The sequence below is a fragment of the Polyodon spathula genome, chromosome 1, assembly GCF_017654505.1.
Source record: "Polyodon spathula isolate WHYD16114869_AA chromosome 1, ASM1765450v1, whole genome shotgun sequence".
Taxonomy (NCBI): domain Eukaryota; kingdom Metazoa; phylum Chordata; class Actinopteri; order Acipenseriformes; family Polyodontidae; genus Polyodon; species Polyodon spathula.
Genome location: NC_054534.1, coordinates 65,237,095 through 65,247,870, shown reverse-complemented (window position 1 = coordinate 65,247,870; position 10,776 = coordinate 65,237,095). Strand labels below are relative to the sequence as shown.

General features: G+C 36.8%; 1 protein-coding gene across 3 annotated transcripts in view; it reads left to right on the top strand.

Annotated features, from left to right (window-relative positions):
- The window catches only part of gprin3b (GPRIN family member 3b), a 24,704-nt gene continuing 13,928 nt past the window's right edge, over window positions 1-10,776 (top strand). For 2 of the 3 annotated variants that reach the window (XM_041259835.1, XM_041259807.1), the window contains exon 1: window positions 1-212. The gene's annotated coding sequence lies outside the window, so the exon portion shown is untranslated. Of the gene's footprint in view, window positions 213-1,689; window positions 1,720-10,776 lie in introns of those variants that run through there. The other variant, XM_041259818.1, reaches the window with a different exon arrangement.

Here is a 10,776-nt window from a genome sequence, read left to right as displayed (position 1 = left end):
CTCAGCTGCAAACACAGTCAGGCAAACATACCAATAGCTAACCAGTGGTAATCAAATTAAGCCTTTGCATTAAATTGAAGCACAATGATTTAAAGTATTCTGGTTCTTAATTATTTTCAATCTTGGATGGGTGAACGCCAGATGATGATTTGTCTGCAAGGTCATTTCCACCTTTATTGATGCAGAATCTTGCCATTCGAAGGTAAAGCAAGGTAGGTGTATTGCACGTTTTTTTTTTTTTTTTTTTCAAACTAATAAGTAACAAGTTATTGTTGGTAATTCTCATTTTTATATACTCCATTTTGATAAAAAAGATTATACATTTCAAAATTTCTGGAGATCACTTACTGAACATTTTTTTTTCCCCCCACCGACACCCGTAGGCTGCAGTTTAAAAAGACAACTGACGTTTTGATTTAGCCTGCTATGTGTGCGGTCTTACCTGCTTTTTCAAATAGCGAGCAGAAACTGCAAAGGGGTTACACAGGACAGAGCAAATAACACATCATCACGTTCCCACAGTGAATTGATAAGGATTGAGGTAAATGTGTTATTAATAGACAGAAGGAAAAAAATGTTTCAAAGAAGCTCCTATTCCAAGGTTGTGATATATATATATATATATATATTATAATATATATATATATATATATATATATATATATATATATATATATATATATACACACATATATATATATATATATATATATATATATATATATATATATATATATATATATATATATATATATATATATATATATAGATATAGATATAGATAGTTTTTTGGGGGGTTTTTTTGAGAAAAATCTGAACAAATCAGGCATTGTCCAAAGTCTACAATAAGGTTACTTTGAAGCAACAATTAATGTATAGAATAAAACAATTATGCAGTTTAATCAATTGTTAGACTATTGTAATTTTTTGTTTTTTTGACATCTGTTGTTGGCCTCCAAAAGCAAATTGCCACACACAGGGGCACAAATTATGTGTTTTATTTGCTTACTTAAAATAATCAGGTCTGGATAGTAATTCTCCTCTTTTGTGTGCAGTATGCAGGTATCGGTGTGCAACTATTATGAATTGATATGCATTTAAGATAATTAACATTGTGCCTTAATTATTGTCCATTGTTGAATATTGGGAAATGACAAGAAATATGATGAAACCAGAAAGACTCGTTTTCTCTCAAATACTGTGCTGTTATTCTGCATGTATTGCATGTCTCCCTGAATAATAGAACATGGTATTACTATTTCAAAACTAATGAGTAGAACTTTCCAAAAAAAATTCAAAAATACAATTTTACTTTATATTGAGATTTACATTTGTTGTTGGCCCTAATGATACATCAATAACAGACTAAGTAAGGGAGACTTTTAATTTACCCTGGAGTTTCACTTGATATAGTGCCCATTGTAGTCTAGAAAACCAGTCAGTAAACAGGTACAGAGTGCAGACTGTGCCATTGTGAAGATTTCCAAATGATCGTACTTATGTTTGTGTTGGCTTTGGAAGAAACCCCGAGTGATCAAAATGGTGCTAAATTATCAGGCATACATATTTATCTCCAGAACTAAATATATAACCACCTCTACTGGCACTGCTTAGATATAAAAGTACTACTGTTTCATCATGCCTCAAAGGAAATGGTTCTTTTGTGAGTGATTGAGAGCACTAGAGAATGGAGACCTCAATCTGCCAAATCTGCTTACTGTAAGTCTTAAAATTGCTCAAAATTTTATATAAAATATGGCTAGGAGCAGCTGCTCTTCAGTTTGAGACAGCTATTTATGAGGCAGATCTCATGCCTCTGTAGTTTTATGATATTATATAAGAGTTTTAGATGTCTTTGATATCAGGTTTTTAAACAGGATTTTGTTTGCAGAGATTGACAGATATGAGTATCCTGAGGTATGGATTGTGGTGTTTAAATACTAATTAAATTATTTATGTTGGCACAATATGGTCAACTGTAGGTAGATTGCTTTTTCAAGGAAGTGTGTGCTTATAAGTATAGTGTAACAAGTATTACTTCCAGCCTTGGATTATTGCTAATTATGCAGAATTAAAGTTGAACAGCCTTAATCTAAAATTAAAAAGGCAACCCATGAAGATCAGTTTTCTTATTACAGGGTTAATAGCTTTACATTTATTTGATTTCCTTTCTCCTGCATTGAATTTAAATAATTTTATCTGAACCTGCAGTTCCTATTTGCCTGCCTTTGACAGACTTCCGTACCTTTCGACTTCAAACATGCCTTCAGAAAAAGAGAAAAATCATAGCTCCACATCTCAGGATCATACAGAACCCACTCACTGAATGTTGGCAAACATCGTAAAAAGACAAGGGAAAGGTGAAACAATATTCAACAATATTCAAAGCTACGTTCCTCTTAAATTCAGACTTTAAAAAGGTATACTATTTCCATTAAAGAAACAGAGATAGTGACATGAAATGTACATTTAAAGCAAGTGAATATCTTGTGTAATAAATTCTATTAGTTTATGCTACAGTATAAAAATACAACTTCGTCAGTTGTATAACTTATTTGCATGTACATTGACTGGGTGAAATGTATCTGTCAGTACCTGTCAATGGACATTATTCAACCTAGTCAGTGGAAAATTAGTTGGCATGTATTGTAAAGTATCTACTCGTGTACTCAGTCATTACAGACCACTGACATCTTCACTGACATTCCTTCAAGAGATTAAACCTGTTTGTAATAGTTCAGATTTACCTTCACCTGTTTTGGATTTGGAATGTTGTAGATACAGCACAGGTGCCTATTTGTGTACAATTGATTTGCTGTACCACTATGAAAGGTACTATACAAAATAAAGATCGATTGATACCTTATAGAAATATTTATTATTTTTTATTTATTTCAGATTAATAATGGGGTTCATGGTGGTATATGTAGTTTGATTCAACAAATTGTAGATGCCTCTTCGGTGTGTAATTCATCTTGAGGCAAACATTTACATTGTTTTAACCTCTGGTCATATCAGACTAGAATCTTTGTACATGGCTGTATTCAATGATTATTTTGGTCAAGTTTCATAATTGTATTTTGTCCCATAAAAATGTGCATTTGTTGTAACCTGCCGCCAAATACCAGAAACTGTTAACAGAAGTAGATTGGAGTAAAATAGAGAAAACATCCACAGAAAAAGGATGGCTATTTTTAAAAAATGTAGTACTAGAGGCACAGAACAATTACACCTCAAAAGTAGACAAATCTAAATCTAAAACAAAATGGTTTGAAAGATCAATTAAATATGACTCAGAGAAAATATTCAGAGAAAAGTTGCACTTTGCAAAGTGTTTAAAAGGGACCAAGAACAAAGTACACAGAAAGAGTACTTGGAACTGCAAACGCGAGTCAGAAAGAAAGTTAGAAAGACCAAGAGAGAGATAGAAATGAGCATTGCTAAGGGGGCTAAAACCAACTTTCAAAAAGTTTCTCCAATATTATAACAGCAAAAGAAGATTCAAGGAGAAAGTAAAATGTCTCAGATATACAAATGGCAAAATCATAGATGAAGTGAAAAAAAATTGCAAATATATTAAAAACAAAATAGCAAATATATTAACAAATCCCCTGGACCCGATGAGATCCTCCCAATAGTACTCAAAGAACTAAAATAAGTTATTTACAAAGTGCTAACCAAGATCATGCAACAGTCTATTGAGACGGGATTTGTACCGACAGACTGGAGAATTGCAAACGTAATACCGATCCACAAAAAGGGAGACAAAACTGAACCAGGTAACTACAGACCAATAAGCCTGACTATTATATGTAAATTTACGGAAATTATAAGAAGATCCAAAATGGAAAATGACCTATATGGTAACAGTATCCTGAGAGACAGTCAGCATGATTTTAGGAAATCGAGAACATGTCTAACTAACCTGCTTGATTTTTTTGATGATGCAACATCGACAATGGATAATTGCAAAGCATGTGACATAGTTTATTTATACACGAGTGTACAAAACATTAGGAACACCTTCCTAATATTGAGTTGCACCCCCTTTTGCCCTCAGAACGGCCTCAATTCGTCGGGGCATGGACTCTACAAGGTGTCAAAAGCGTTCCACAGGGATGCTGACCCATGGTGACTCCAATGCTTCACACAGTTGTGTCAAGTTTGCACATTCCGTCTCATTCTACAGATGCTCAATTGGATTGAGATCTGGTGACTGGGCAGACCACTGCAGTAAGCTAAATTCACTGTCATGTTCGTGGAACCATTTATGGACATTCCTAGCCTTGTGGCAGGGGGCATTATCCTGCTGAAAAAATCCATTAGCAGATGGATACACTGCTGCCATGAAGGGATGCACCTGACTGGCAATGATGTTCAGATATCCTGTGGCATTCAAACGTTGCTCCACTTTTATCAAGGGGCCCAATGTGTGCCATGAAAACAGACCCCACACCATCACACCACCACCAGCCTGCAATGTTGACACGCGGTATGATGGATGCATGTACTCATATGGTTTTCTCCATACCCTAGTCCTCCCATCAAAATGTAACAGCAGGAACCGGGATTCATCAGACCAGGCAATGTTTTTCCAATCCTCCAGTGTCCAGTGTTTTCGTTCCTTAGCCCACTGCAACCGCAGTTTCTTGTGTTTTGCTGAAAGAAGTGGAACTCCTCGGCTGCCATACCCCGTTTGTGTCAAAGTATGATGAGTTATGCATTCTTTTATGGGTCTTTAGGCACCAATGTTGTACTGGACTGTCAGTTGACTTACTGTAGCCCGTCTGTTGCTGTGCTCAGTTCGTGTCAGCCTCCTTTGGCCTCTTTCATCAATGAGCTGTTTTCAACCACTGGCCTGCCGTTGGCTGCATGTCCTTTGGGTGGTGGACCATCCTTGATACACACGGGAAACTGTTGAGCGTATACTACCTTAAATGCACTTAAATCTTTTGTCTTGCACATTTACCCTGTGAATGGCACACATACACAATCCATGTCTCAATTGTGTCAAGTCTTAAAAATCCTTCTTTAACGTGTCTCCCCTTCATCTACACTGATTGAAGTGGATTTAACAGGTTACATCAATAAGGGATCATAGCTTTCACCTGGATTCACCTCATCAGTCTATTTCATGGAAACAGCAGGTGTTCTTAATGTTTTGTACACTCAGTATATTTCCAGAAAGCTTTTGACAAAGTCCCGCATAAAAGATTAATTCTCAAACTGAATGCTGTAGGGATCCAAGGAAATGCATGCACATGGATTAGAGAGTGGTTAACATGTAGAAAACAGAAAGTTCTGATTAGAGGAGAAACCACAAAATGGAGCGAGGTAACCAATGGAGTACCACAGGGATCAGTATTAGGTCCTCTGCTCCTTGAGGAGTGGCAAACATGGATGAAGCAACAAAGGTCATTCAAAATGATCTAGACAGCATTCAGAACAGGGCAGACACATGGCAAATTACGTTTAATATAGAAAAGTGTAAGGTATTGCACGCAGGCAATACAAATGTGCATTCTAAATACCATATGGGAGATACTGAAATTGAAGAAGCAATCTATGAAAAAGATCTAGGGGTTTATGTTGACTCAGAAATCTCTTAATCTTGACAATGTTTGGGAAGCTATAAAAAAGGCCAACGAAATACCATACTAATATGGTGAAAAGTGTTGAATTTAAATCAAGGGAAGTAATGTTAAAACTTAACAATGCATTAGTAAGACCTCATTTAGAATATTGTTTTCAGTTTTGGTCACCTCGCTACAAAAAGCATATTGCTGTTCTAAAAAGAGTGCAAAGAAGAGCAACCAGAATTATTCCGGGTTTAAAAGTCTTTAATAAAGAAGTCTACGGAGCAATCTGATTCATGCATTCAAAATTCTAAACGGTATTGACAATGTCGACCCAAGGGACTTTTTCGACTGTAAAAAAGAAACAAGGACCTGGGGTCACAAATGGAGATTAGATAAAGGGGCATTCAGAGCAGAACATAGGTTGCACTTTTTTACACAGAGTATTGTGGGAGTCTGGAACCAACTCCCCAGTAATGTTGTTGAAACAGACACCCTGGGATCCTTCAAGAAGCTGCTTGATGTGATTCTGAAATCAATAAGCTACAAACAACCAAACGATCAAGATGGGCCGAATGGCCTCCTCTCATTTGTAAACTTTCTAATGTTCTTATGTTCTTTCGTATGTATACAAACCATTCTATGACGGGCTGTTCCATTTCATTATACCCCAGGGGGTATGCTCTTCTAGTTTATAAACAAAATATTCAGTATTTTTTGTAATTGCCACATTGCTATTTCATATTTTTTTGGTTGAACTGTAGTGATTATTCAGGTTTTCACACAACTTAGAAAGTCGTCACTCTCACTGTTCGGTCATTATTTATGGTACGCACATACAATGCACATACCACGCACATACCACTCACTATAGGAAGTGCATGTCTGAAACACAATACGACTTTTAAGGGGTGAGTAAATTGTCTTCTCACGCTAAAAAGCTGTACAATTGACCGTGTCGAGAAGTCGTACATGCAAATCCCATTTGTGACATAACATTGCACAACTGTACTATAACTGAAGGCCGTGCCAAACAATCCTTTATTGGCAAGCTTCTTTGACCAAAAAGGAGGAAAAAGCATACAGCAGGAGGTGTATAAAGCCCTCTTCATTTTTTTATTTTTTATTTTACGTGACACCGTTTACTCAGCGTTTCAGACTATTCCCCTTTGTGTTGAACTCATGGACTACCGATATACTGGTTCATCAATAACAACAAGAACAAAATATATTATATTATAACCAAGGTCTTGCAGTGTCACTGCTAACCTAGTCGGATCAGGTATTATTATTATTATTATTATTATTATTATTATTATTATTATTATTATAACAATAACATGTAGTGGGAAACGCGGCGAGTAGGGTATCCTGATTTACTACCAAAATTTAAAAAAAACATACTACATTAAACATTTTGACTGGATCATTTTTATATCATTAACCTAAAGTGCTGGTATTTTAGCTCCGCTAGTAGACTCTAAAGGCTGCTACCCGAAGCGACACGTGAAACTGTGTAGTGATGCGACAACATTAACAGAACCTATACTTTTGATAAGTATCTTTCACACCACGATGCAGAAGTGGCACCAGGACGGCACTGGAGTGATGTGAAATAAATAGGATTGAATCCTATTTTTTGCTACTTGACATGCGTGAACTAGGGCATTGAGCAATCAGAGGACAGCTTCAATGCACATGAACCAATAGGGTGAAGCAGCATCCAGAATGATGGAGGAAACAATAATACTTGCCGTTGAAAAAATACCCAAAGCTTTATGACAAAGATCATTGCAATTATAAAGATACAGATTTAAAAGACAGTATATGGGAGTCCATTGCGAAGGCATTGGATAAGCCTGGTATGCATCATTTATTGCCATATATGTTGAAACACCGTCAGAAAAACACTCATAGTGTCCACATCATGTTGACAAGTATGTACCATTCTTGATCATAGTTTTAACAGTTGTATAGATCTGGCAGTTTTCAACCCGGACGCATCGCCTCTGTGTCTCTTCTGGTTAACGTGGCAGGAATCTAAGAAGATAAGAAAAACAGAATTTTCTATGTTGGAAAATGATGCTTGGCTGAGAGAACTTTACTTGCTGACAGAGATCACAGGACACTTGAATTAACTTCATTTGTCAATGCAAGGACTTGAGAAAATAGGTGCTGATTTGGCCAGACGTGATTTGTTTATCGGCCAAATGACAGAGTCTGATTTGTTTGGTGGTAGCGACTTTGAAAACAAGCGCTATGTCACCTGACTGAAAGAACTGCAGCTTACATTTTCCCATTGATTCGAGGATTTAGACAGGATGGAACTGGCATTCTCATTTCTAAAAGATCCTTTCTCTTTTGCAGTTAGAAATATATAAGAGTTGAAATCACTGAATCGACATCAATTTATCTACACATCATACTCCACACTGTTAAGGGGAAAAAAGTTTATATTGAGAAAAAAAAAAAGATATATTAAAAATACAAAACTGAAAGATCATAATTGGATAAGTCTTCACCCCCCAGAAATATCACGTCCATGGCTCTCCTTACCACCAGGTATTTTTGGAAAATGAACCCTACTCCTGCAACCAAGGCGGTCACTAATCCAGACAATATGATCAGAGCGAATATAACTCCAAACTCTGTCCTACGGATAACTGAGTTGTCTCTAGGTCCCCGTCTCAAATCCGAGACATGAAGGTCAGTTGGATTGACGGTAATTTCCACTGTGTGGAGCTCCTTTTGATTCAGGAGCTGCTCTATAGCAGGATCCATTTGAAACTTGTGTCCTCTAAAGACATCTAATATTTCTGCCTGGTGAAAATCAGTCTCCAAGTAATAAAGGGCTAAATCTCCAATGTGGGCATTCACCCCCCTTGACACAGTGAGTAACACGGGGTCTGCTGATAGCTTAATAACCTTAACAGTATCATGCTGATCATACGACAGTGTAAACTTTTGTTGCGGGGTGCTCACGAGCTACTGAACATTGGCTTTTTCGACTCATGCTTTTGCCTGTCGGCATTGTCTCAGTAACTTTGCATTGCTCAGCAGTAGCATCTTTCCTCAAACCACACAATATCTGATCTGTATCCCTAATGAAGGGTTTGCTAGGGCATAGCCAATGATTGTCGCGAATAGTGCTGCACATTTCTAAGTTAGGCACCAGATAGAGATTAGGACTGCTATCTTGATACACAACCACAGAACCCGACGTTCAAGACAGCTTTCAAACGCTAGACATTCGCAGATTCCACCACTGGCAAATTAACTAAAAAGGCGACTTCTCTAGCCCTTGTATTCACATATATTATGATGGCACTTCCTCAACTGTATGCTAATGCACTTTCAAGGGCTGTGCAATTTCTTGTGTTGCTTGCTTTATGGCTGTGAGAGTCATCGTGGCATCCTGTTCTATGGGGGAGAGAACAGGACCTGGCTTTCGCTAATATACTGTACTGTATAACTAACCTTCTTATCCCCCCCCCCCCCCCCCCCTTTCCAAGTATTCAGGACAAGGTCCCACCATGAGAAGGGTCAATTCAAAATCATAAAATGACTCACCCACTACCATGTCTATGTCTGTGTGCGGGCTTGGTGAAAAATAGTTGAGCCACAACGGGAAAGCGTTTTGCTTGTGGCGACGTGGCGAGCGGCTAGCGGGAAAGTAGTAATAGGGCTTGGCAACTTGCTGTATCAGAATGAATTGAACTTCACATTGGTCAACATTTAAACTGTGTATTTAAAAGAAAACAGTAAAGAAATGAAAAATTTTTTAAAAAGTATACGTGCTGAATACAGTAGTTAAAGTCACTTTCTCTTGAAAAACATATCCAGCGTAGATTGCTTCATATTTTTGGTGCTTTTCTCAATGCATGCTGTTTCAGTCTTGTTACCGCCTCATGCCTGTTGCCATGGTTGCAGTTTGTGTAAAAATGGCAATGGTTGCATTCGTCACACATGATTCACACTACAATAGGTTATCTATGAATCAGACTTATCTTTGAATTAGACTACCAAGGTCTTTGTTTTCACTGAGAGAAAAACACATTCACACTGGAAAAAGTTCAGTGTCAGTCACTACCCAGATCATTTTATCTGGGTATAGATTTTGTAAAAGTGATCATTCTAATAGGGCAAATTTCCATTGAAAAAAACAATTCTTGCTGCTTTGATTGTTAATAATGGGGTTCGTTATAAGAAGGGTTTGTTATAGTTTGACTGTATATACAGTCGCATACAAAAGTATTTGTGCAGTTAAAATTATTTTGCGAAACCACAAAGAAAGTGATTTCTATCATTTCTAATTGTTCTATTGAAAGATATTAAATTAGAGATTCAGCTTTATAATAAAACAAGTTATTACATGTCATGCATAAAATGAAAACTAACATGAAAAAACAAATTTCATACTTTGACAAAAGTATTCGCTTCCTTTACACCTTGCGTTCTTTTTTTGTATTTTGAAATCAATTCCTGGCATCTTTCAGGAGATATTTTTGCCCAAAAACAAGCCCATACAATCACACAACCTCAACTGTGTTTAACACTGGGCATGATTAACTTTTCTTTAAATTCTTCTCTCTTCCTCCAAATGTATTGTTGCTTTCTTGATGAAAAAAAGTTACATTTTGGATTCATCTGACCAATTTGGTTGAAGAAATCATCAGGCTTCTTCAAGAATTCAATGGAAAACTCCAATCGCTTTCTTGGGTGTATTGTTTTTAACAAAGGTTTGCATCTTGGTTTTTGCCCATGGACAGTCATCTTGTTAAGGTATCATTGAGTTTTTTCGCTCGTGAATTTCTTGACCATCTTCTCTCAGTTCTTGAGTCGTATCTTTTTCAGCAGTCCAAGGATTTTGCCAGGCTGCTCGAACGATTCTTCTTCCAGATTATGCAGAAGTCTTTCTTCCACACCTGGAGCTAGTTGCAGCAGTTCCCATTCTCCTGTGTTTGCCAATAATAGCACACACAGTGCTTTTCAATAAACCAAGTCTTTCTGCTATTTTTCTAGTAGTTGCTCCTTTTTCATTTAGTTGCATCACTGCAATTTTGAGATTGTTTGATCTTTAAATTTAACCATTTTTGTTTATTTTTTTAATCACAAATTTCCAATTTATTTTTCATGATTATGTATTTGTGGCAAAGTGGTGATTAGTGGTGCAAGTGTATAGCAGGTGTGGTGCTGGTGC